Genomic DNA, 26848 nt, shown 5'->3' with positions numbered 1-26848 from the left:
TTTTTTGAATTCATTATCGCACGTAAGTGCAAAATGTTCGTACTTTTCATGAAAACTGTCTTTTATCTACAGTACAAAATTTGAATTGCATCACCTTGGTTGACTTATTCAATTGTTTGGGTGTGTCAGACATTTGAATAGGGTACCTGTTATTTTGCAGTAGGGAAGCAAATCTGTTGCATATAATTTTGGTTTAAGTAGGCTAAAGATCGCTTCCTGAGAGTCGGTGAGTTAAGCAAGAGACAAAACGGAAGATTTTTTCACAAACTCTAATGAGGTGAGCGTTCTCTGCAAACTAATTGAGCCATGTAATGATGTCGATTATTTGTACTTTGATGCAGTTTATTCTTTATTTTTCAACAATGAGGTACGAATTTCACACAAAAGTAAACAGTTAGCATTCTTTGTTTATACAGAAAAGGGAATTCAAAATGAACTCATTTTTCAAAATAATAAATGTTTTCACTATACTTAAATATTGTTAGCTGTCGCTCGCCGTGTTCTATTTACAAATCGGCAAAGCTGGATCGCTAAGCATAGTTTAGAATTCGCTGATAGACCACAATAGAAAGTTGAAAAGAGAAAATATTCATCATTTTTAGATCACAAAAACTTACAATTGTCGATTTCTGACTGCTACCCCTATTAATGTTCATGTGCCTTGCTGGCGTTTTGAGATTAAACGTTCGACTTGAGCGACTCTTAAAAGTCACTGACTTTTAAAAAAGGTTTTTTGTTTGATGAAATCAAGGAGTTTGCTTATGTCTGTTCAACAGAAATAAAGGAACAACGCGTGAAACGGTTGCGTGGAAATGCTTCCACTGATCTTTAGGACGTGTTTGAGCTTTTATTCCTTAATATCATAAACCTCCATATGAAAATTCTTTCAAGGAATTCTCTGAAGTTAAACAACTTAAAAGTGGATAACATGTACCTAACTGTTCATTGTTACTTGATGATTACTGCTTTTGTCAAGGCCATTTGGGGGTACCTGATTGGCTCACAATCTCTGGTTAACCGCCAATATCCAGTGATTTATTTTATTTGGACAGGCGATGAGTTTGTAATTTTGTAATTTTGGTAGTCGCTACCAAAAAAAATACTTAACTTGGCCTTCAAACTGAAGAAAATGTTACAATTTACTCTAAGTATTCAATTCAAAATAGGTTGAATATAAACACAAAAGAAGCAACATTACCTGAAGATCCGTCCGTGGGTAAAGCTTGTTACCTTGCAATTGGACAACGCCTGTCAATTCTAACGGGAAAAAGCTTTCCAACAAGCCTAATTAATGTTGGAGACGGAACGGAAATTCTTCGTGACGTTCATTAAACCATGATTTTAAATCACCGGCCACGCATGGGACCGAAAAACATATAATTCTTTCTCGATTTGGCTTGAACAAGAAATGTAATGTTCAGCTCCGCATTTAGTTTGGTTCCTCCCATAAACCTTAACCTTTTGTCATTATTTCATGATGTAAACAAGTTAAGATATATGAAGAAATATGTTCTCTCGCCAACTTTCTTCGAGTGTTTCGGTCAACTTACACAGTGTACAACGCGTCAACAATTTTGCCACCTTTTCAAGCAATCGGTTCGCTTTGGTTACACTGAATTTGTTATTTCACAAAAAATATCAGTGAATTAATCTGGTGTTCTTTACGACAATAATCGAAGTGAGAATATAGTTCTCAAACGATTATTCCATTGCCGCTTGTTTGATGAGAGGTGCGTGATTTTAACTATACGCGCCTTTTGGTTATTTTTATTTTTGCGCCAAATGGAGGCTATTGTTTATTTTTTTTCAGCGGGCGCTCATGGAATAATTGTTCAATTATGCCACATGAACTGTCAAACCTTCTTTACAATATAACCAGTGTCCGACGGAAGTTATTTTTGTTTCTCACAGCTGACACAAGGAGTCGATACTTGATGATCATAGTTTCTTCCTTTACTGTTACGATGTATTTGCACACTGACCGCCAAAAACTTGCTCAACTGGCTTATAATTTTCTGCTGACTGATTTGAAATGTAACACAGTTGCCGTATACCCCATTTCGCCACACCAGAGCTAAAACACTTTAAAAAGCTGTTTACTTAAACACGGTGTAACCTGATTCAGTGATTTCTCTGTTAAGTTACTAACTGAAATTGGTTGACTTCTTAAATGTAGCACAATGAAAGCACAAGTTAGAGCTTACTTGAACCATTTTAAATTCCGAGATTAAATCAGTTTATCCTGTCGCTGATTTTGTTGGTCTGAATGGGGAAAACAATGTAAAAAGTCGTAAACTATTTTTAATTTTTGTGTTGTTTTCTTGCAGCATTTTCTCCCTGGCGAGATCAGAGAAATGACTCTTAAGACGATTACCATCGTGCTTATATGTTTCAGTTTATTATCAGGTAAGCAAAGAAGGTTTTTGGTGGGGATAGATCCAACATCTCGGTACATGCAATGTACCAATACTCCAGATTGGGTTATTCTTAGAATACACACGCGTCTCCCATGGATCACGTGGTCCCTTTCTGGTGGCGCTTTCTTGAAAATAATAGACCATATTCACGATAACCACCACAATGGTTTTCATATTATAATGCAAATTAGCCACGTCGTCTGCTAGGGGTGGCAAACACTGAAGAAATGGTACCGTTTCTCGGAAAGTTGGTTATGGAATAATGATTTTGCTGGATAACTTGGCTTGTTTATTACGCAATCTGTTTTTTGTTATGAAAGCGTTAAAATTGTGTGAACCTTACAATATTTATACCGCAATGCCAAATCCAATGCATTGTATGAAAAAATATATATCGGGCACAATAAGAAACCAGCTGAAAGTTGACGATTTGAGGTGAGGTTGTACCTGAATTTGAATGAAATTTTGAGAGGTCTAAAGAAGGTGTAGAAGAAAGATAATTATTTATGGAACACAACAAGACACTTGACCCGGCCCACGCAAGAGCACTTCAGGTTGACGTCAGGGGACTGTTTTGGTGTCCCTCTACTAACTTTTAACTTCAAATTCTACTTTTAAAACTACATAAAATCTTCCGTATATTTCTTGTTTCTCTCAATTTTACTAATCCTTTGAGAGAAAAAAACCATCTCCTCCCGAACATAACCAAAATCAACCAAAAATGTACAAAGCATCCCAAAGCATAGATTTATGTAATGAGCGAACGGTTTGTTGATTGCTCGAAACGCGAACGAGATGTCCATGAAACCCATGTAAAGCGGCCGAAAAACGGTCTTCAGGTGTACACCCGCCTTGAGATTAACGTCTCTAACAAATCCAAGATGTAACCGACATTAAGCTAATAGTTATCAAGAAATTCGCGAGTTCAAGATAACTGCCAGAGTTATGTATCAAATCGGTAATTTTATAATTTTATGATAATAACATTTTATTTTATAAGCAGAGCACCAAAAAGAGGCTACGCCACGTGCACGTCTAAGACTGAACATGCGTCCTACATGGAAGGAACGGAGGTTTTCACCTCTTATATAAAGCTTTCGAAAAATTAGCTGTGTCGCAGCTTCCTCGTGTGGGTGAACCGATGAGGGTGTGACTCTCGAGAGACTCGGTATCTCTAAGATCTCTACTCCATGAAGAGGGTTGGGGAAGCAGAGACGGAGTAGCATTTTGCTTGAATTTTTATTATTTTTTTATTGTTAAAACGCACATTTTAACTTGTTATGAATGTAATGGACTTATCTGGCACTGTCAATCGGATGTAAATGTCAAAAATAATTTGTAATTGACCCGGCCTTGCTTGTTTAGCCCCTCCGAAATTACCTGTTTGATTTGCTAATACAGTCGAAGCTCTCTTAACGGACACTCTCGTAAGCGGACAGCTCTACTAACGGCCACCTTGTTTGAAACCCAGTTTTAACTCCCATACAAACTCTGTATTTTTACATTCTTGTAAGTGGACATTCCCGTAAGCGGCCGCGGACACTTTCAGAGATTACGAATTAGACTTTTTCCTTGTTTTTAAGCTCCCGTCAGCGGACACCCCAAACAAAATCCTATTAAAAACCTCTATATTGTGTTTTTATCAATCAACTTCACATTGCCGTTCGTCACAATGATTTTACGGTAATTACAGTACCATATTTCAGTGTTTGTTTTGTCCTCATCCACGTCCGTCCGGTTATTGTTAGCTGGGTAAGCTCCTACACCTCTAGTGGCCGCTTTCCAGAACCATTCTCGTAAGCGGCCAGCTCCAGTTACGGACACTTTTTTCGCGTCCCGAGGGTGTCCGCTTACGAGAGCTTCGACTGTAACGGGAAAACAAACATAAAACGCACATTTTAACTCGTTGTGAATGTAATGGACTTATATATCTGGCACTGTCAATCGGATGTAAATGTCAAAAATAGTTTGTACTTGACCTCCTTTAAGCTTGTCTACCCCCTCAGAAATCACCTGTCTAATTTGCATAATAACGGGAAAACAAACATGGCGGCCATCGTGAATAAGGTCTATTGCTATCATCGATCTCTTATTGATCAACGGTCAATTTATTTCGTAGCTGAAATAGAAAACACTAAAACTTAAGTTATCCTGATTTGTTAAGATTGTAGCCAAGCTGGGAACGTCAATCGAAGCTTTTACAACAACAAAGATGCATCTGGCGAGAACCCCGTGACTGAAAACGAACCACAGACATCTACAGCTGAAACAAATGAAAGTGATCTTTCAATTGGGAAGTTGGATGATAACGAAGATGAAAAAGCGACAAAAACAAAAAGCGGTGAAGACGAGGTTGCAACTAACGAAGGTAATGTTGCGAAGGAAATCACAGAAATAAAATTAAGATATTTATATATTCCGTGCCCTGTCTTTTTGAAGTCTTTTGACGGAGAAACAAATCACCCAAATGCTGGCAATAATTGTCATGTCTTTCATGCATATGCATGCACTTGGGCGCGGCCGCCAACGCAACTATAAGCAACTGGCGAGTTTGGCGTGCACGTGACATCTTTGTATTTTTGGAACGAGTATTTTTTGACTTTATAATTAGGTTGAAGTTGTTAGTCAGTTCGCTAAGCTCGCAAAGTAGAGTGGCGAGAAAAGCAAAGCCCTCAGCGTAGAGCGGGCGTAGGAACGCATAGCTCAGAAACCAAGAAACTCTGAAACCGCTGACTATGATTCGTTTTGAAGTTCACAATTATTTCATATCAAGAATTTTACCAACAATTTTCCCATTTTTTCATCAAAGTTTTAGCTAAGACTTAAGTTCCAACAACCTAAACCTCCATTCATGATATGAAATTTTGCAAACAACTCAACAATATTAAATGTATTTAAAATTAGTAGAAGGATCCGAACAAGGCGAAGCGAATGAGAAGGAGAAGCGAGCATTACCAGCAATAGCGGCGACGGTTCTAAAGAATCCAAAAGTACAAGAAGCTGTTATCGAGAAAGGGATCGAAGTGGCAGGCAAATTAGTGGACAAACAACTCAAAATTATCGACGAGGCCCAAGAAAAAGCCGAACAATTTTTGAAGAAAGAGGTAACTATGTTCATTCAATTTGTTTCAAAGTTCTAAAGCTCAGTTGAGACTGCATGTGGTCCAGTTTTACCCTTGGTATTCTTCTTTCTTTTGGCTTTCTTCTGGTGCATTGTAATGTATGATATGATAATAAACAATTATTGGATGAGTTTTTTGTGATATCCGGAATAATCAAGGTCAAGGCAAGTGTTATCAGCCTCAGCCTTCGGATTCGGCTGATAACACTTACCGAGACCTTGATTATTCCGAATATCACAAAAACCGAATCTAATAATTGTTTTATTATACATTGTTTTTCTGATAAAGAAAATAATGAAAAACGATTTCTACCTGTCTCAAAACTTGTGCTAATTCCGGCTGAATGCTTTTTCCCCAAAGTATTTCGTGGAATAGTTCCTTCCCAATTTTTGTTAGTCATTTTGTGTTTTCTGATGCTTTATTGTCCAGCAATTTTTAAACTTAGATCAAATTATTTCTCGGTCGAAAAAGCGAATCTACGAACTTGAATTTCCTTCGCGCCAGAAGCCTGACACATTGCTCTTGGAAATCATGCATTGCGCGCGCAACTACAGATTAGTGAATAATCTGCTAGCAGATTATTCACTAATCTGTAGGTTGCGCGGATTCCCAGAATTAGCTGTAGGCTCTTAGCCAATGAGAAGACAGTGAGTTACTACAATGTAAAATAATAAATATGAAACAGAGGAAAATACCAGATCGTACAAAGAGCACAACTTGTGTACTCTGACAATCCCTTTACAGTTTTCTTGCTCCACACACTACAGTACATATTCTCTTTTGCCATTATTGACAACTGTACCATTCTTGCAAGTTTCAGCTCTCTTAAAAGGCTGTGTCACCGCTGAGTTATCCGTCTTTTTTATTACGTTTTGCCAAATACTCGCTATGAAACCTAATGTTTGTGAAAAAGTACCCCCATAGCTTCATTACAATCATTACAATTCATGAACCACAATTATGGTAGGTGTACGCATCAGCGAGAACAGCCCGGTAGCTCAAATATTCAAATTTTTAACAACACAATTCGGCCTCATCAACTATATATCACCCCATAGAAATCGAGGGAGGAAGTAATCTAATTGCTTATTATTCTGTATTGTATTTGGTTCCACATAGATCAAGTTAGATATAGAGCCCGACAAGTCATGGGCAACCGAAAGCATGTTTGTCCCACCAGGATATCACTTCAAATCGTCGATCACTGATGAAGAATCCGCTTCTAGCAAAGAAGCTCCTGATGTCCCGTATGTATACCCGGCAGGCATCGGGAGTGTGATGATGAACGGTTGTTACGGAAGAAATTACAGTAGTACTGATCCTTGTTATAACTCCAGAGCAAAGGCGACTATATGTTGGGTAAGTGGTATCTGGAGAAAATCAGGGGAACATTTTGTCTCAGTAATATATACCTGCACGTGTTAGTATGCAAAGTGGGAACTTCGCTCAAACATTAAAGGCAAGAAATGGATGTGACTCTTAGGTGATGTTCGCAGGAGATTCGGAAGTAGCCTATTTCAAGCTAAGTAACATTCCATAAATCGTAATTTAAGTGTTTTTGGCAACATGCGCTGCAAACGCATGCAGTATTTCTGGTCTGAAAACGGCTCAAACGATATTATGATAACGTTTTGACAAAAAATCTAACAATCATAACATCACTTAACAGGAAGCTGGCCAATGATTTGTTAATCTCCGCAGAACCAAATTGACGGAGCAGCATTCTTGGGTGTTGGGTTTGACGGCCGAGGGAAGTACAGTCCTGAATCAAGAAAGATGAGCATTGTACAGAGAAACTGCAAAAACAAAGCAACGTGAGAAAACACTAAAAACATATTTCAGTTGTTCGAAATTCACCAAACCTCGTTTATACACAATTCTTTTCAAATGTTCGTGCATGTATTTTACTTCTAAAATCGCAAGAAAATTACTCAAAACTGTCAAAAATAATAAATAGGTATCAATTTATACCAGTGAAAACGACCTGTTATCAAAGGTACAAACTATTAAGCATTCAATACCTATTGCGACTTACTAGTAAAATACCGGTAGGCACTATTGACAAAATGTTTGACTGTTGCCGAGGGCAAAACACAATATGCAGTTAAGGTAAAGAGGTAAGCTAAGTCAAAGTACAGTCTTTAAAAAAAGAGAAAAGCTCATTACTGGCCATACTTGAATATTGTCTCTTCAACACCATTGTTCTGACATCACGAGAAAGGGCGAACATCAGTTTCAAATTAAGAACTTGATATAAAAATCATTTGAAACACTTGGTAGAGTTTTACGCTTAAAAAAGTCAGAGCCCTCCCCTAAATACAGTTTACAAAGTAATGGCCCTCCCCAAACTGGCAATCAAAAAGTAGTGACCCTCCCCCCCCCCCAAATATAGTGGCCCTCCCTCCCCCCCACAAAAAAAAATAATGACAGGTCTCTAAACGCTACGCAGACATTCTTGGGCTTTAGGATACTTACAAAGGCCTTAGAATGGTTGTTGTTGTAAAATATTGTCACTTTAGTAACGGGTTGAATGTTTCTGTTGGTATCATAAGATTTGGAAGGTAGGCCAGCGTTTCATTTAATAAAGTCGGCGTTGTAGTTGTTTTGGTAAATACGATACGGTTCAATAATTCTTGTGATCTGTTTGGAAGTTATAAATTTATTATCTCCAAGCCAGTGTTCTAACACAAGTTATCTTTTCGTAGTTATGACGGTTTTGATGTACCTGATACAATGAATGTACAGTGAATTTATGACACATCGGCTTCAATGTACACCTTTCAAGGACGGGAAGAGTATAGTACTTTTCTTCAGGGGGAGGCCGGCGTATCCGGTTCCTATTTTGGCTTTTACGCTGGTGTGAAGGCCGCCTGGGGAAGTTCTTCAGCCGAAACAAAAGACAGCTTTTTGGCGTTACTTGACATCGACATTGAGAGGTATGAAGTGGTTAATTTTTATAAGAAATACTAAGCTAAAGGGACTGTTCGTTTTCATGGGCTGGGGGTGGGTTGGGGTGGCTGGGGAGATTTGATGGATGGTCTTAGTAATAATAACGACCCCTCGTGATGAGAATTGTTTGTGACCTTAAAAAAATGAGATGACCCGACCCTTCTTCCTGCGAAATGAAAAAGGAACGTAGACAAACTACGCCTAAAAGGTTAACATTGCTTTGACTGTACTGTTTTACTGTTAGTGGAGGTCGACTGTGTGTACAGCCAAACAGTTGGTGTGGTGAGTTGAAACTGTTGGGTACATAGCAAAGAAGGGAGATCCGGTGGCATGCTGGACAATTTCAGGACCACAGAGACCTCAGAATCCCAATTATAGATCTTGCATTTTAATACATTTAGGTAACATAATGTGCGATCCTACCATTTTTGTTTTGTTTTTTTTTTGCTCCCCCCGCCCTTAAAGCCATATTTTAGGTATGCCCTCATAAATCATTGATAATTCCGAACAGCAAAGAGTGCATCCTGCAGACGCTTCGTGAGCTATAGGCCATACTGGTCCTTACAGCCACAGGCACTTTACTTCATCGACCCTTTTTGTTATTTTAAGGTACGAGATATTCATGGACGAAGTCAAGCCGGGTGACCTCAGTCTTAATTTCCTGAGAGAGTTCATGGAGTTGCCTGTATCATACTATTCTCCAGGCGCTCCCATAAAGTATCGTAAGTAGTATATTGCCTAAGCCATCTTCTTACATCTAAACGAGGGAATGATATGTATGAAGAGCTTTTCGCACTTACACTTTTGTAAATAAACTTTTGAACTTTTGATACACAACCACAAACTTTTATTAAGTGTTTAAGGAAATATGTACAAAGGTTCTTTAAAGCAAATAGTAATTAACTTAATACAAAGAAAAGCCCCAATGCCGTACAAAAGTCGATCTTTATTGGGTTTTTTTTTCGATTTAATTTCCATTATTATTATTCTTATTTTTACAGAGGACTTCATCGAACGGTGGGGAACACATTACATCAAATCAGCAAAGTTCGGGGGACAGCTTGAAATTCGTAAGACCATGGATAAAGAAACTGCTCAGTCGAAGACACACTTTTCAATAACGATGGAAGCTGAATTCAAAAGTCTTTTCGCAAGCGTCGGCGCTAGCTTTTCCGCTGAAACAGGTTCCCAAGCCAAAAGTGCAACCGAAACTACGTCCACATCGGTGGTGGCCCAGGGAGGAAGCCACGAAATTGCTTCAATCTTGTCAGATGTTTACTCGCCAACATTTAAAACCGAATTTAAACACTGGTTGACAAGTATTCCATCGTACCCAAAGCCCTTTAAGTTACGCATGGGTCCCATTGCCGACCTGGTGAACTTTCGCGCGGCGGACCTATTTCCAGACGAAACTGTTAATTGGGGTTGTGAAGGTTACGTCACGGCATTGAAATCCGAGAGAAATGAAGATGGAGAACTGGTGAAATACTATGAAATTACCGAGGGTGATGAGGTGAAGAAGAAAGTATACTGTCCCTTCGACAGCCGCGGTGGATTGGAGCAGGCCATAAGAAGAAGACGATCGAGTCTTCACAGAGCCATTGAAGTTTACATGGAAGAGGTATATCTTAATAGTCTTTTGGCATCTGTTGTAAATTGTTTATTCTTTTTATAGAATAGTGTTACGTTTAATTAGTACGTTGGTGAAATGGACCGCCCTTTTGACTATTCCAACAATTATGGTGATAATATACATCATTGCAACTATGTTACTCAGTATGTACCGGACTGTTTTACTGAGAGTTTAAGAAGACGATATTCAAATTCAATTCTCTTCGTGCCAGTTGGAGCATAAGGCTGCAACAATCTATTTCCACGCCGTTCTGTCCATGGCTATCTTTCGTGCGGTACTCCAGTCACTCCATCACAATAACCCTTCTCTCTGCATCCATTTTCCTCCAAGACGTTCTAGGTCTTTTACCTACTGTTCGCCATCCTAACGCCAACTTGAAGCCACTGTATTTATCTCTAAAACGTATATGGGCGTGATCAATTTCATCCCTTTATACCATAAAACGCATGTTTTGCAGATTTGCACGTGCCTGTGGAATATTGTTCAATTAATCCACTAAATAAGTATTATCAAAAAGCTATCATTTGGATTTTTGGTGAGAGTTTACTAAGTCGTAGTTGTGACTTGATGCGTTTTAGTTGCCGAAGTAAACTTTTCACTTTGTGCAGGGAACTGTAACGTACAGGCAATATGTGTGTGATAAATAATTTATTTTATGTAGGGCACCATTTCCATCTCGGATTTTGACCTCACGTGTCCAGAAGATGATTCAGTGCCAGCACCAGCACCAGCGCCATCACCAGGCCAAGGAGATGCACCCAGTGGTAACGCGGTATTGTTTCCTGTCAAAGATGTGCCTAAATGGAAAACTATGACAACGACCAAGATGCCGTTCAAAGTTATAATCGACATGAAAGAAGACCTGAAAAGTTCACAGCACGGAGGCGTGGTGATTCCTAAAAACATGGCGCGTCGCATTCGATTCCTTGACAATCGCTGGTTCACTGATGACGAGAAAAAGGTCGTTCACCTTTACAATGGCTTTAGCAATGGAGGTAGTGCCGACCCTAAAAGCAAGAAAATTTCCGTTCTTGGCCTGGTGCTTAGCTTCGAAGAAAAGACTGGTAGACTTGTCCTCACTGACGGCGACTTTCAGGCCTCCAAGGAAATCTTCCCAGATTTAAGTTCCAGCTTGAAGGGTTCCATAATTGGGCAAGTAGAAAAGGATCATGGAAAAGCAATTAAGCGACGCTCAAAGTTGGTAGATGAACCTCCTCCTGCTCCTGCAATTACGACATGCAAAGTTATGTTTTCAAATGCACTGCGCTTTGATCCAACAGGAGGAAAATGTTTACATTTCACGGCGATTACGGAAGGAACAATATATGTGATGTTTGCTGTTTCTCCAGCAAAACCAAAATCTCAGTACACTGTTCGTATAGCTAACGACAGGGTTGACATTTACAAGGTATTGTACAGTTGTTTTGTCTCTTCAAATCGTACGAGTATTACTATACCTTATGCTTTTGGTTTTTAAATTCCCTAAAAGTTTCAAGCTACTAAGCTTGTGGGGCAGTGTACAACTTAAAATTTAAAAATACATGTAAAATAATTTTCTAAAAATGTTGAAAAGTTACAAAATTCACTAATTTTCACGGCGGATGAGATCCAATGACAATTTGTTCTTAGATTGATCCTAACGGAACGAGGAAGAAAGTAGCCTTTTTGGGTGTAGTACCATACTGAAAAGTAATCATTCTGAATTGATTGTTTGCATCGATCGGCCAGGTCAAATCAAAGCTCAAGTCAATTCCGAGACAAATATCCCGCCGAGTTACGTTATATATACAGCGTACTGTGTTACCGTTCTAATTTGTAGAGCTAACCACTCTCGAGTTAGTGCTATAAAGGCTAACGGGGACGCTATTCAGAGTTCCATAAGAGGTGAGATAATTAGCAAAACCGGCAGGTTTTTTAGTTTAAAGCAATGCTTTAGAGGCTCGTCTCATCAGCATGTTCGAAATCTCGAACTTAACTTACATGAATTCAACACCTCGGATAGCTCTAAACAACTGACAATAAAACTATCAAATCACTCCTTTCGAAGGCTATTACCGTGCTATTGGAAAACCATAACCGACGATGGCAATCTAAGAGACGCAAGACATCACTAACGCGTGAAAGCCTGATATGTAGTTTATAAATGTATAAAACCTATTCATTATTCAAAACTTAAGCTTGCCTAAAAATGAATTGAAAAATCTTACTTCAGGGAACAGAGGCAAAAGTATATACCGAAGACGAAAGTGCTGTTGGTATTGGGACGAAATCCGTTCACCAATCGTACTTTGTCTGCGTGACTGAAGAGCCGAACAAGGCTGTCCGCATCGAATATGGAAAAAGCCCGGGAACCTCAGATGCTGGAGACGTATTTCTAAGCTTTGGAGATGTGGAAAAGGAAGGGTCTAAGCCACTAAGTGTTCGGTTTTATGCATTTGGCATCGAGGACGTTCCTGTTAAGATAATGGACGCTCATTTGTTACAAAGAAGACTTACCCAAACAAGTTGTAAAGGAGAAACAAGGGAGGACCATCCGACAGGCTTGTGCGCTGAACAATGTCATATAACATGTGATCCAACAGCAGGTAAGACAGAGAGGTTCTTATAGAAATGAAAGACCGAAGGCCTAAGGCAAGAGGAAAAAGTTGCTCCGGGGACAGATGATTTGATTGGCTAGATTTAAACAAAACGAGTTTCAAATTTAGCCATTTAAATCAACCGTTTTAAACTCTGGTCTAACAAAGGGATTTAAAAACGGTTCATTTGATTGCCAGTTCCCTTTGTTAAAATCCAGCCAGTGAAATTATGTGTGCCCAAAGCCACTTGCTTCTCGTGCACATGCGAAATTCGCCTGCTAAGAGGGACAAGCGACTCTGGGGACGAGAATGTGGCTGGTTTAGTTCTATTGTCCCCCTCAACTGTCTAATTTGTGTAATAAATGAAGTTATCGGAAAGGTCAAGAAATCGAGGGTTGGAGAACACTATTTTGTAGAGCACCAGTATATGGTATAGGTGTGTGTTTATTATGTCGAGTTAGTATTTAACTGCCCAGGATAAGTGCACGCTTTTCACTCTTCTTTTTATTCGGTCTTTGGTCCTGTCTATTTGGCGAAACGTTGTCCCTGGTAAGAGGGTTACCCTCTCCGCAGAGGTATTTTACAGAGCGTTGAAAACAGATCTCCCTGATGACCTGGAGCTTTTCTGGCCTCAACCAGTTCACTATATGATCATATCTCTATGAACCATTTTGTCCCTGTTTTTATCCCAATACATACTCGCCCAGAGTCGCCCAGCCTTTAAAGTGAGTGACCCTTCACCCAGGGGTACCCTACCCGCCAAGACGACTTTGTGCTTTCTCACGTAAATGGTTCGTTGCAATTTATAAAGAAATGTATGAAAAGCTATATCGCCAAGGGTAGTTGCTCGGGATGGAGGAAGAACTTCCTACCAGTTCAGCGTGGCGCACCATTGCATTCGTAATAGCTTTACAAGCATATTTATTTGGCCTTAATCCTGACCTCGTTTTATGTTACGTAATCATGCAGCTTTTTATAAAACTGATTTTTTTAAAAGCTGCACATTTTTTTCTTTCGTTGCCATTTGCGACACACATCCGGACTATTCGTTAAAGAGTCTGAGATAACAATGATTTAATTGAGTGCTTTTCAAAGAGGTTCATCATTGACACATTAGCTAGCATAACACAATTTTTTCGCCTTTGTTTTAGGATGCACGGGTCCAGCAGATACCGAATGTAAAGCCTGCAGAATGGCCATAGACACCGCAACTGGCAGGTGCTTGGATCACTGTCCTGCAGATACTTTCTTGACTTCTGAGGAAGTTTGTCGCGGTAAGTCGTAATATAAATGAATTTGGTAGATAAATGCCTGCAAAACATTTTAAGTTTATGAACAACACTGAAACTCAAAATAAGCCCTTAGGAACATTGATAAATAAAATAAGGTATCTGTCAAACTTCTTAGTCTTTTTTGGAACTGTAATAGTGTAAGAGCTGGAAAGTGCTGAAAACCGTTAAACTACCAGTTTTGTTGGTTTCCTCAATTAAAATTCAAATATAATAATATTTCCTAGAGTGAAAACCATAGTAGCCATATCCTTCAAAGTTGAAGGCTCAAACTTATACGAAACAGTTTTAATAGACTAGGTTTGTTAAATAAGCGTTCTGCCTTATTCAACGTTCCTCTATTAGAAATTTAATTGAACTGTTTTTTTTAATCTTTTCAGAAACTTTTGAAATTAATGGAGAAGGATTTGAAGCCCAAACAACGGAGATTGATTTTGACACAGATATGCCCGAAATATCAGCGTTTACAATGTCATTTTGGGTAAAATTATCCCGCTGGGTAGAGAGAAGTTTTCCGGGGTTTTATTTCCGTTCCGACACCTTGACAATGTACCTGGACTTTTGCGAGTACGGATATAGTACGTCTGGCATAGCCTACAGAATACATACAAGGTAAATATATCTCGTTATTTACATTAACACCGAGGTGAATAATTATTCGAGTAAGAAAAATTGACAGCAATGTTGATCCACATTTCCTTGTGTCCAACATCATTTTCAAGATTGAAAGTTGTTTGAGTTTTTTAAAGAGTTGAGTTTCAACAAGAGCGCTAACTGAATGAGATTCCTGCCATATTGATCTGCCACTTTTTGCCAAAACAGACACATTTTCCTTTATTCAAGAAATTGGATAGTCAGCTAAAAACAGTTCATTCAGTTTAACTTTCGCACTGTTTATCACAGTAAGACGCTGCTGGAAATCAACTCAGAGATTATTTAATCGTCAAATGCAAACTTGTATAGCTAGGGAAACTGCTTGTTTAGTCAGAGAGTATTTTTCAGCGGAGAAATAGCCTTAAAATCCTGCGAACACATTCCTTAAAAAAATGGAAGTAAATCGATAAGCCAGTGTTTAGTTTTGTGACTGATTTCAATGCTTTTATTAGATGCTACATGTGTGCTATAGTTATTACTTTAGTTACTGTTTTTAAATCTTTTTCTTGTGAATGTAAAATGATGAACCATTTCGTACTGAAGTAAGCCTGTTCATTTTAGCGAAGCTGTTTTAAACGGAATTTATAGCAAACGTCACTTACTGCCTGTTGATCGACTCGACATTGAATTGTTGAATGCGCGCGTATACAAACAAAATTTTGCGACACAATCTTCCTAGGTTTCTTTACCAAACAAATTAAAGTAGGAAAAAAATAAAAACGTTGTTTGCCGGCCTTGGACGAATAGTATGGGGGAAACTGAGCACCTTTAAACTCAATGACCTCGGCATTTTTGGCAACCTGGTTGTATACGGTCAGCCGGTTTTCTTATGATATCGAACACTATCTACCTCCTCAAAGGAATGACTACCACACGAAACTTAAATAACTCGCAAAAGGAGAATAATTGAGCCGGAGCTTTTTACGTTAAAAATATCTATAACTGTAAAGGAAGAGAGAACTAGGTAATGTCTCAATTATCACTACATAGTGGAGCTTCCTTATTCTGTTTTGTACATGGCTTATGTAAAGCAATTTGTAAAAAAATGGGTAATAATTCAATAAGTCTAACACTCGAGTTCGTATGTCCGTGGGATTTGAAGGGAAATGGGAGTGATCAGCCATCTTCTCAGAAATCATTCAAGTTGGAAAAATAGTATTCTCAAGTATAAAGAATAGATGTGACGTAACGTTGGTACCCGTCAAAGTTTCCGTGCACGCGAATGAAATGTGTCGTCATGACCTGCATTTTTAATTTTTATCCTTAGCAGTTTGTAAGACCAAGTAGGCCCTTCCCGATTATGCTAGTAAAACTGGCATTTTATGCTCTTAACAATGCTCATTTTTTTATCCAAAGAAACTCAAATGATGCTCAGTTTCCAAAATTATGCTCCTTTGGAATGGAAAATGCTTTGTTTTATTTTGAAGAAATACAAAATAAGGCATCACGTGTGTGTTACTTTACCTGAATTAGTAAACAACATCATTTCTGTTTCGTTTAAGACCAATATAACACTTGTTTATGCCTTTGAAATGTGTCTGGTATTTCGTGAAGATGGCGTGGCTGACTTGATTTGATTTTTAGCAAGGACTGGGTACAACCTCTGAAAATAAACCACTGACCGGCTTTGCCTTCTTTCAAGTCACAACTATAATGCAGAGACAGCATTTATGTGGAGAACGTGGGGAATAGACCATTTACATTATGATGTAAAAGCGCAAAGACTTCTGGTAGTTGTAGTTAAGTTCGCGGGAAAACACCATTTCTGGCTTGTGATTGGCAAAGGCAGCCAAGCGGGAAGGTGGACATCTATGACATTTATTTGAAGCTAAGCGGCTAAAGTTTACGCTCTTGTCGTTTCGAAATTTGCTTATACATTCATATTTCAGTTACCTGTCAAAAATATAGAAAACAGGATGATAGCTTTGGAATGAAAATTGACTGAAAAATGTTGTTCGTGTTCAAGTAAGTTTAATATGTACGTTGTGTGGCGGAGTTGACTTGGTAGAATTTCATTCATCGCGGCTGACAACTTCTCTTTGAAAATAATTTTAGCCTAAAATCACAGCTTCAAAAAATTGCGCACTGGAAACAGATTGCTTGAAAGGACGAGTCTAGGATATGACTAAATTTGTGTGGAATCAAGTGAAAGCAAGGCAAGCCATTGACTTTGTTCATCAGCTATTTTCAGACGTTCAACAAACGATCGCTTCCATCGATCGCAGGTGAATTAATTCTTGACTGAAAAGCTTAGAAAATTTACCATATATCATGATTGCTCGGCGGGATGGTCAGTTTAATTTATTTTTATAGTGAGACAGAGAAACGAGTCAAATAATTTTCCTCGTTCAATCGAGCTTCATCGATGAATCATGAAGGATCAATGATAAAGGATTTCCAAGCTGATCAATCAAAACTTCCCTGTGCAGGTGAATACAGATTATTTGTTTATTTATCTTAAAATTGTATGTCTTTTTTCGTCAAATTAGAACTGTAATTGCAATTTTCTTTAACAAAGAAGCTTTCTTGTTTTTTTGCACTGGAAATGTCAACTCGTCGATTAGGAGTTGTGGTTTCAATACAAGCGAGGGCCGTGTGTGCAAATATAATTTTATTTACATAATTTTGTTGATGAGCGATTACTTGTGAGACTCGAACGATGAGCCTCAAATATTTTAACGAGTGTAGACATCATGTACTGTACTTCCCCATGTTTTAGAAAGGGTAAAATATTGCGTCTTCGTAAATCATTTAAAAATAAAAATATATTCATATTACCTTGCAAGCAAAAGTTTTAGGAACTTAAATAAATAACCGCGCGACTGAGACTCCACTGGTGGAATTTGAAACACTCGTCGAAACTTCACTACAAAACGCAACCAAGCAAATAAACGATATCTTGCATAACTTTTTTCATTTAAACGGACTTGGTTTTATACTGAGAGCTTGCTTTTTGCCTTTTAAATGAAGCCACAGGGACGTCTTCTTCGGTGAGGGTAATTTTCTTTATCTCCATCACGATTTTCTTGGCCAAGGTGCCAAGCGGGCTACGATACAAAATTTCCCGCGAACCTAACTACAACTACCAGAAGTCTTTGCGCATTTACGTCATAATGAAAATGGTCTATTGGAGTTTCCTAAAGGTCTTTAAAAGTGTTGGAACAACAAAATCAAGCAACGTTATGCTTTTGACAACAAAAACGTAGAAAAAATTGGCGAAAATGTTAAATTATGCTAGCAATTCTTTTTTTTTAAAAAAAAAAAAAAAAAAGGGCCAAAAAATGCTCGTTAACTCAAATTATGCCGAAAAAAAGCTATCATAATCGGGAAGGGCCTAAAACCAAGGAGTAAAACTAAAATAACTAATCGAAAGGCCACTTAAAATTTTTCTAAAAAACCGAAAGGCCATGGGTGATGGAGTTGGTACTTCTTACAGCCAATCTCAGTGCAGTGTGTAAACCCAGTTTTTTTTTTTTTCAAAAACGTCATTCGCCCGTCATATATTCGCCCAAGTTTACTAGCGATAAATAAATTTCATTCCGCAGTCACAACTCTTTACAGTATTTTTAACTGGCCCACATGAACCTATGAAGTTAGGTTATCAGAAATGGCTTTGCATCGGGAAAAACACCGAAAAAAATTAATACAATAATTTTATGCTCAGCGAGCCATAAACAAGTGGCGCGACTGCTGTCTGGCTGTCTCGGCTTCGTATGAAATTAATGTTCCACAAATATCTGTTAATCCGTCAGTTTCTTCCACTTTACAAAAATTGAAGTTCATGTCTCCCAAAATTTCTCCCCAAAAAGTTCAATTAGACCAAATTTGCGAAGGCACATAGTTTATTAATCGCCACTTTTGTGATCGCCTTGTGATCGACGGTTTACACACTGCACTGAATTCGGCTGTAAGTAAGTTTGTTGCGTTTTTTGTCACTATATTGTTGTCAGACATGCGATACTATGCAAAAGTAATATCTTTTCTCATACCTCCTTTAATAAGGTTAACAAATTCAAATTTAATTAACTAACATTAAAACTGATGATGAAAGAAGTTTCTGTCGAAACATATTTTTTAAACTTAAAAAGGTTATCCGTTTTTGAAAAAATATATGTAACTGCATGCGTTCTGTTTGTGATTACCAGTGGCTCAAGTCATTATGTAAGATGGCCAAAAGAATTCCTTGACAATCCAACCTGGCATCTCATCACCACTACATGGAACGGTATGAACCACTTGTCGAGGGTTTATGTAGATGGAGTGCGGTGGATCACCTGGCGTCAAGACGATAGAGACTATGTGTTAAGCTTCTCTGGAGGGGGACGTCTAGGTCTAAGCAGCGAAAAGTCTGCTGTTCCGATTCGTTGGACGTCATTCAATATGTGGAATCACGAGCTTGGTGCTGACGTCATTGCAGAGCATGCGAAGAGCTGTAATGGTGCTATCGGAAATGTCAAGGAATGGTACGATGTTTGGCCCAAAGTGCAATCGCAGAGCAATTACTACACAAAACCATCAGAATGCTCCGCACCACCCATTCCGAAACTACCTGGGGTAGAAGGCGGGGCGAGTGCAGACGAATTACAGTCTTCTGGGAAGTCGCTCTTCGCCAAATACAAGAAGAGGAAGTCTTCAATCAAAGATGGCAGTAAAACACATCACTAATTAGGCATTGATCGTGCTAATTTGCTGTCAAAAGGCCTCTACGTTGAATTACAGATGTTAGTTGAAGATAAATAAAGTACGAAGAGAGCCAATGTTGTCCTTTTTCGTCCATTTTATTCCGCGTTCGATTAGTAATGGTAATAGGTCTGAGTAGAGTCTAATTTGTTCTGTAATCATACCTGTACTGAAAATTGGACTACCGCGTAAAGCCGGGAGATTAAGCTATAATCGTTCCTATGAATTACATACAGAAGTTAACGACATAGGGCGAAGTTAGCCAATTAATCAAAACTCTAACAAAATATGTCAATCATAAGGTGATTTTTGATTGAGACGCACGAGAAAAGGTACATTTAAGTACAACTGTTCGAAAACAAACCGCAAAAATGACATGTACTGTCTAATTACACGCACGATACATACACTGCACTTAACAAATCGGGCACATTTTTCCATGTTCTACTTAACAATTATTCACCGAAAGCGAAGTGAATCTCAACAAATATTCCCCGAGACAAAGACGAAGGGAATATTCGCCGAGTGAGATTCACTAAGCCTGAGGCGAATAGTAATAAATTTTGGACTCTCGATCTGACACCGTTATCATGGCAGTGCAAACTGCGAAACCACTGTGTTTACGATTTTTAAATGTCTTTAATACTATTTCTTGAAAATATGCTTGGTCCAAAGGCCTCGTAACTTTCCAAAAATTCCAATGCTTTAAATATCCCATGAATATCCCGAATTAAACTGAAAGTGATGTCCTTCAAAAAAGTGATAATTTAATTCTGTAACTGTCCGCCATGTTTACTTTACTAAATCACCTATACGTGGTGCCCTAGTGACCAAGCCTTGAAATTTCATAATTACTTCTCCCAAGGTGATTATATTGTAGCGTCATAAACCGTTTCTTGACCAATCAGTATTCCCGATTCTTAGATTTTAATACCACTGGAAATCATACTAAACTCTCATAGACCATAGAAATGACATCATTAATGTTCAAAGCTCAAATGAAACAGGCGAGTGCTTTCACTGCAAAGATTTGAATATTTTATGGCGTCATTCATGGTGTAACGAGTGTAAACCATGAAAATATTTGATCGATTTGTTAAAAAAAAGACACAGAAAATCTACCGGCGAATTTGAATTCACTTAATATACCACTTGCTGAAAATATTACAGGGTCTAACCTTCGGCCCCTTTATTATTTTTTTGTAGTCGAAGAAGGTTTGCTTCTCTAACATTTGGCCAGAACGAAATTTAGGAAGATAACGCAATATTTAATTATCGTCTATCAAGGGCAAGGAGAGTGATAGAGAACTGTTCTGTTTCTTAGCTTCAAGGTGCATGGCGAATCTTTCGTCGACCAATATTTAGATAGATAAAAACTTTATTAAGAATGTCATCAACCACCTAGCTGGGGAAAAACTCCCCTACTAATACGGGGACGTAACAAAACTATGGCTATTTACAATAATAAAATTTTGTTCTAAGTTAAAATATGTTATGAGACTATGCACATTGGATTATATTCTTGCAAATGTTTCTCTTGTTCAGAAGGTAATGCAAACTACTGTTTGTCTACACAACTACTTTCGACTCTCAGATAATAATATGTACTGTCCAATAAGATTTGACGTTAGCAGTGAATAAAACCATGAAGGGAATGGAGAACTATTGTTGCAGCAGATCATCAAGGCGCATTCCAACGCATTGAAACGCCTAGGGATGACCTCAAAGTGACGCAAACCTTGTGAGGGACAGTTTAACAAGCTTCTTCTTAACAGACGAAGGAAGTCTGCCTCAGCAGTGGCAACATTGTTGGAAATCTAAGCCTGGTTTCCCAAACGTTTAACGATGAAAAATTAAACTGTTTGCTCAAATTAAAATTGTCTTTTTTTCTTCTGAAAACTCTAAGGCAACTAGCAAAGACTTATTGCCTTTGTTGATTATAACGTACATGGTTCTTGTTGAGTTTATAGTTTTATTGGAAACCTGTTTTGACAGTTGGTACCAAGTTCATGGTTATCAACCTTTCTTAACATTTAACTGAGCAAGTTATTTTTTGGTGCAAAAGGTTAATAAAGAAATTCTCCTTTTTTTCAACAAAAAGGTGGTTTCCTTACAGGGGAAGCCTTGCAGACATCACTGTTTACATTTTGCCTCATTTGCACACATTAAACTTTGCGTACAAAAGGCGTTTTGCTAAATACGAACTTCAGATGTTAAAAGAGCTTGTAAAAACAGGAGCCCATGGTAAAACTTAATAATGGGCGTAATTTTCAGCTCTTTGCGTGTGATATCGCAAGGGATATCAGCTTTCGAAAACTGCAAAGTTTCTGGTTGACAAGCGCACTAATAAGCTCATGCATTCTTTGTAAAATTTGGAGTTTTCAAGCCAGCACCACAGAAAAAGTATCAAATATACAGCGGTCTCAAATTTATGCACATATTTCTCAAATTTATGCACATGTGGGAGGCGCGGTGGCCTAATGGTTAGAGCGCCGATTTTCGGATCGAGCGATCCTGGCCGGGTTCATTGTGTTGTGTTCTTGTACAAGACACTTTACTTTCACAGCGCCTTCCTCACCCAGCTGTATAAATTGGCACCGGCGACTTTAATGCTGGAGGGTAACGCTGCGATGAACCAGCATCCCATCCAGGGGGGAGTAGAAATATTCCAAGTCGCTTCATGCTACTGAAACCAGGATAAGCTCCGGACTGATGGGCCAATAGGCTCGTATACAGACTTAACCTACCTACCAACATATTCCTACCATGTTCTTTCAGTGTTCAGAATCAGAACCGGAAAAGCTTATGCTAATTAGACAAATATCGTAAACAAGGATTCCTCTACGAATTATAGTTTCGGCTCAATTAATGTAACTCATAGAAACTTTATGGAAACCTGTCACGTGGCCAAATTAAACTCCGTGGTGACTTTACTTTGTGGGGCATTCATTAGGAACTAAATATATCATTTACTGACATGTGACTGATTATTACTGCATGCAACTAAAGGGTGAAAACTGAGTGGAGTTGTTTATTGTAGTGTTTCTATACAGGGAAAAATCCACCGCAAACATGATAAGGTGTTTTAGTGAGAAAGGTGCACTAAGTATTGTGTAGTAAATCCCCGGCCAAACGTCGAACTTCACATGAAACGAACTTAACTGAGCGAATTAAGTTCATGATAAGTTCGACGTTTGACTCAGTTGAGTTCGTCCGACTGAATTAAGATCGACCAACACGCTCTATCCGCCTGCTTCAGAACGTGTGGAGATCGACTGTGGGACAAACTATCCTTTTATGAAACGAGCTTAATAAATAAATTTTAAATTTGTATGTTAACGTATTTTTAGCCTCGAAATTGGTTCGACGGTCGGTTCGAGGAATTATGTTCGACGTTTGACCCAACGGTCGAGCTTTACCTATTTGGGTCGACCAAAACTGCAATTTAGTTCGTCTCATGTGAAACTCAACGTTTGGTCTGGGCCTAAGTGACCAATTTACAAACATGTTGAACTCTCTCTCTCATTCTCTCTTATTTTAACATTTAAGAACAACTGACTAAGGGCCAGATTCATGAAGCCATCTTGTCCTCTTATCTGATGTAAGGGTCCCCTGTGCAAAATGAAAGTTGCACAAAGTCATCGTGAAAAACAAATTCCAGAAACAATTTTATAACTTGAATTCAATTTTAAATTTATAACAATTTTTAGAATTTTACCACCCTTTAATCATTCCACGCAAACGTAAAAGCTACAGACACAACTTCATCATGTCCATCTCGAGGATTATTCAAACATGTGCATCGCGCGACCCGCCAAACCAGCATTTCAGGTTGAACATATCTCGATGTTTTAACCCAGTGATCGATACCTGGACCTTGCAACGACATATCTGCCTTCTTGCGCTACCATGCCATTGTTGGATTATTGTAGTTATGTTTCAGCTCTCTGTTTTTGTAGCAGCACATAAACGAAGCAAGAACTTCTGATTAATAATTATCAGCGACAGCACGCACTCTTGAAATAATTTGCAATGCTTATAATTTCAAACAGATCAGTTTCGCGTGAGAAAAAAATCAACAACCTAAATATAATAAAAATGGTGGTTTGTATCTGATCTAAAAATGTTGGTAAAAATGTATAAAACTGAATTTTTGGTAACTCTCTGCTACCTTCATCAGAGTTAAAATTGGTTCAGTTTTTGCATAATAAGTTTTTATACGCCGCCGGTCTCTAGGGATGTTCCCAATGTTAAATAAACTTGTGGGAAATGCACATGCTCATTCACACAGGTAATGTCCTGGATAGAATGCAGCGCTTCTAGGAATAGGCGTTGTTGCCTATTGTTGACATTTCTTTCTAAAATTTCTACATAATCCGGATGAATGTCATGGTCTGTTGTTTCCGCGTGAAATCTTATTGCTGTTACGGGAGAATTTTCCATGTTTCAGTCATTTCTGTGTTTATCCTTATTCAGCTTTTTAAAACCACTCAAAAACCAACAGTAGTTCCTGTTCAAGTAGAAATTCATCTTTTGTCGTGTGTTTGGAAATTGTACACCTGTACATCTGCAGCTTTTTCATAGCCACAGTAAATTTAGTAGATAAACATTTCGGTAACTTATTCTTTTGAGTTTTCCGTTCATAATTAAAAGTTCCTGGTTTTATATTAGTTTCCACGGAAGTTCGCCAGCTGAACTTATTTTCCTTAATGAAGTTATATTGCTTTTCATTCAAGGGTTGCTCTTAGTTAGTTAGCTGAGCAAACCAATTCCAGAAATCTTAATAAGCTTTTCAGTTTTAATTTCCTATGCTTGCTTTACCTTAATTTAAGTTCGCTATTTCTAATTTCAAAGTTGTGATTTTTAATCTAAGTTCTCGTTTTTAATTTGTAAACTTCCCACTGTTGATATAAGTTAACTCTTGTAATTTCGATCGTTTCCGCATTTTATTGAATTGTATTCAAAGCATTGTTAGTATTGTAAACACCTTATTTGAAGCAACGATATATAAGGAGCTACGTTGTAAAAGTTTCTTTGATTACATCGGTGATTACATCGACGGTGTGATTACATCAGTGATCACACTGAAGGTTGTGATTTACATCCTCGAGTAATAAACTACTGTTGGACCCAAGTTCTGTCTCTGCCTTACGTCTGTAGTTCTGAAGTTCCTTGAAGTAGATCGCCGTGTACCTTTGAAGCTTGTTGACGAGGCTTCGTTTCCGCAGCAAGTGAGTGCTCTACCGAGTTAAGTTCCCCAAAGTGAGCCATATTTCAGGGGTATTTGAGTCATATCTCAGCCAGATTTCAGCGTAGCTACAGCGCACTTCTCTCTCAGTTCAAAAGTCGGTTCAAACGCACAAACCAAGGAAAAACTTATCGTCACATTGCGCTTTCGTTATTAGATCTTGTGCCTGGCAACAACCTAAATATAACATAGAACAAACGAAAGACTGTCGTCACGAAACATGAAGCGAACATCGACGATTTGAATGTGCATAATAGTGATCCACCATGAATATATCATCAGTCATTAAGTCACTATTTTTCTCCCAAAGAAGAAGGAGCGACATTCTTTGCCTACGAAATACCATTACATCCCTCAAAAGCATAGTTGTAATTAAAATTCATGCAAACACATAATTCCAGGTTTTGTTAAAAGCATTAAAAACTCAAAACTTAATAGTCTTATATTCAGAATAAAAATAGACAACAAGCTCGAGGTTTCTACCGGCTGATAGTTGGCGTGGAGCGAAGCCCCGAGCCAACTATTAAAAGCTGGTAGAAACCGAGAGCAAGCCTTCTAATGCTTAGCATAACCCAGTGGCAGATTTTTTAAACACACAAAGTCGCTAGAATTGATTTTTTGCAGGTTTTTTGATAAAATTTAGCGAAAAACTAAGAGCCGTCTAACGATCGATAAAAGGCACCTGTGTAGCCAATCATGATTAGATCGCGCGTTTTGCCAATTGACGGCAGCTGGGTTATGCTAATCATTTATAGAAGATTCTCGTCTCTAAACGTCTTCAACCGCCAAGTACCTACTCGCCAAGTATTCGGGAAAAAACTTATTAACATGTATTGTGGCAATAGTAAACATCTTCTGGGTTTGACTGGTTTTCCGGGCGTGGCAGATCCCTGCCAGAGAGGACTAAAATCAGTAAAACCGACCATGGAATACGTTTGAATCTATGAGAGCCAGAGAGGTTTAGATTGTGCGAATTGAGGTTTTTTTTCCTTAGTATATAATAAGACTGCCGCAAGCAATAGTTCTGCCATGACAAACGAAATACTATTCCGTTTATTCCTCGCCGTTGATCAAAGGAACCTACGGGCTCTGGATATAAAAATCGAAAATTCTACTTGTTCCCGAACTACGATTTACTCAAAACGAAATTTGTTTGTAGGGGTAAAGACTAATTTCAATGTAAGGAAAATAAAGAACGCAAGTGCCTTACGTGATATTCCGGATATAATTGTAGCCTTGAGAACACGAACACCAGCCACATGTACGCTCAATGAGCCTTTTTTTTGGGGGGTAGGGGGACTTTATACAGTAGACTTAATATTAGGGGGGAGGTTATTACAAACGGGGGGCTTATTTCAAATCGTATATCAGTAAGGGTACATAAACAACAAATAAAGAGAACTTTTAAGTGTTTTACTGCTGTTTGACAACACATTTTTACATAATAGCAACAATGATAAGTAACTGTGGCGGATGAATAACTTTTGAAAGAAACGAAAAGTTGCCTTGTTTCCTTGTTTAAGAATTGTCAGGATTTACCATCCAGGAAAGGGGGAGCTTTTAGTTTAATTTGGTTTGTTCATTTCATCATAATAATCAATTAGAGAAAGTTTCAGTAAAATTCCATGTCAAATTTTATCCCGATATATTAACCTTGATTAAACGCTCACTAAATCGTTCAGCATCATCTTAAAGGGGTTCGATGTAGTTTTTTTTAGCCCTAGGGAGGTTGTTTTGAAAATAACGAAAAATTATCAAGGAAGCCAATCTTTGATTTTTGCCAAAATACACCATAATGATCGAATATAACCAAAATTTAATTTTTTACTGGTCGCTTAGTCACAAAAGTTACCATAGCAAGGATTGTCGCTTTCTTTTGTTTTCAAACAAGCCTAATTTTCTCGAAATCTAGATTGACTCTTGGTATTCATTTTGTGATATGTTAAAGTTTAGTAGATTGACTTACTGTTGACGAAATTTTAGACAAATCTGTAAGAGCGTTAATTTTCTTTTTTTTGTATTTAGCAAAAATCGAACACTGGCTTCCTAGATAATTTTCATTTTCAAAATGATCACCATAGGGCTAATAAAAACTACATCGAGCCTCCTGAGTGAGGTCTTCCTTGAGTGTTGGATCTCCTGTTCAACAAAATATGTGACGTCGTCTTGTGACGGCAGGAGAAGGAGATTAAGTAGCATACTGAGCATACCAAACCAGTGCAGAGTACTTTTTTTGCTCTTCGATTGGCTACTGAAATTCGGGTCTTGTTATTCACATCG

General features: G+C 38.2%; 1 pseudogene across 1 annotated transcript; it reads left to right on the top strand.

Annotated features, from left to right (window-relative positions):
- Positions 1 to 186: 186 nt before the first annotated feature.
- LOC144643148 (uncharacterized) lies at positions 187 to 19515 on the top strand (annotated as a pseudogene). The gene is made up of 14 exons (XR_013568862.1): positions 187 to 277; positions 2328 to 2406; positions 4582 to 4785; positions 5322 to 5521; positions 6659 to 6898; positions 7241 to 7353; positions 8245 to 8475; positions 9098 to 9210; positions 9490 to 10109; positions 10783 to 11529; positions 12334 to 12706; positions 13849 to 13971; positions 14367 to 14598; positions 18786 to 19515. The product of XR_013568862.1 is annotated as an uncharacterized LOC144643148 (transcript).
- Positions 19516 to 26848: the final 7333 nt, after the last annotated feature.

Source organism: Oculina patagonica, chromosome 2, assembly GCF_052425735.1.
Source record: "Oculina patagonica isolate OP01 chromosome 2, crgOcupat, whole genome shotgun sequence".
Taxonomy (NCBI): Eukaryota; Metazoa; Cnidaria; class Anthozoa; order Scleractinia; family Oculinidae; genus Oculina; species Oculina patagonica.
Note: the sequence above shows the minus strand (reverse complement) of the source record. Positions and strands in the feature narration are given on the sequence as shown.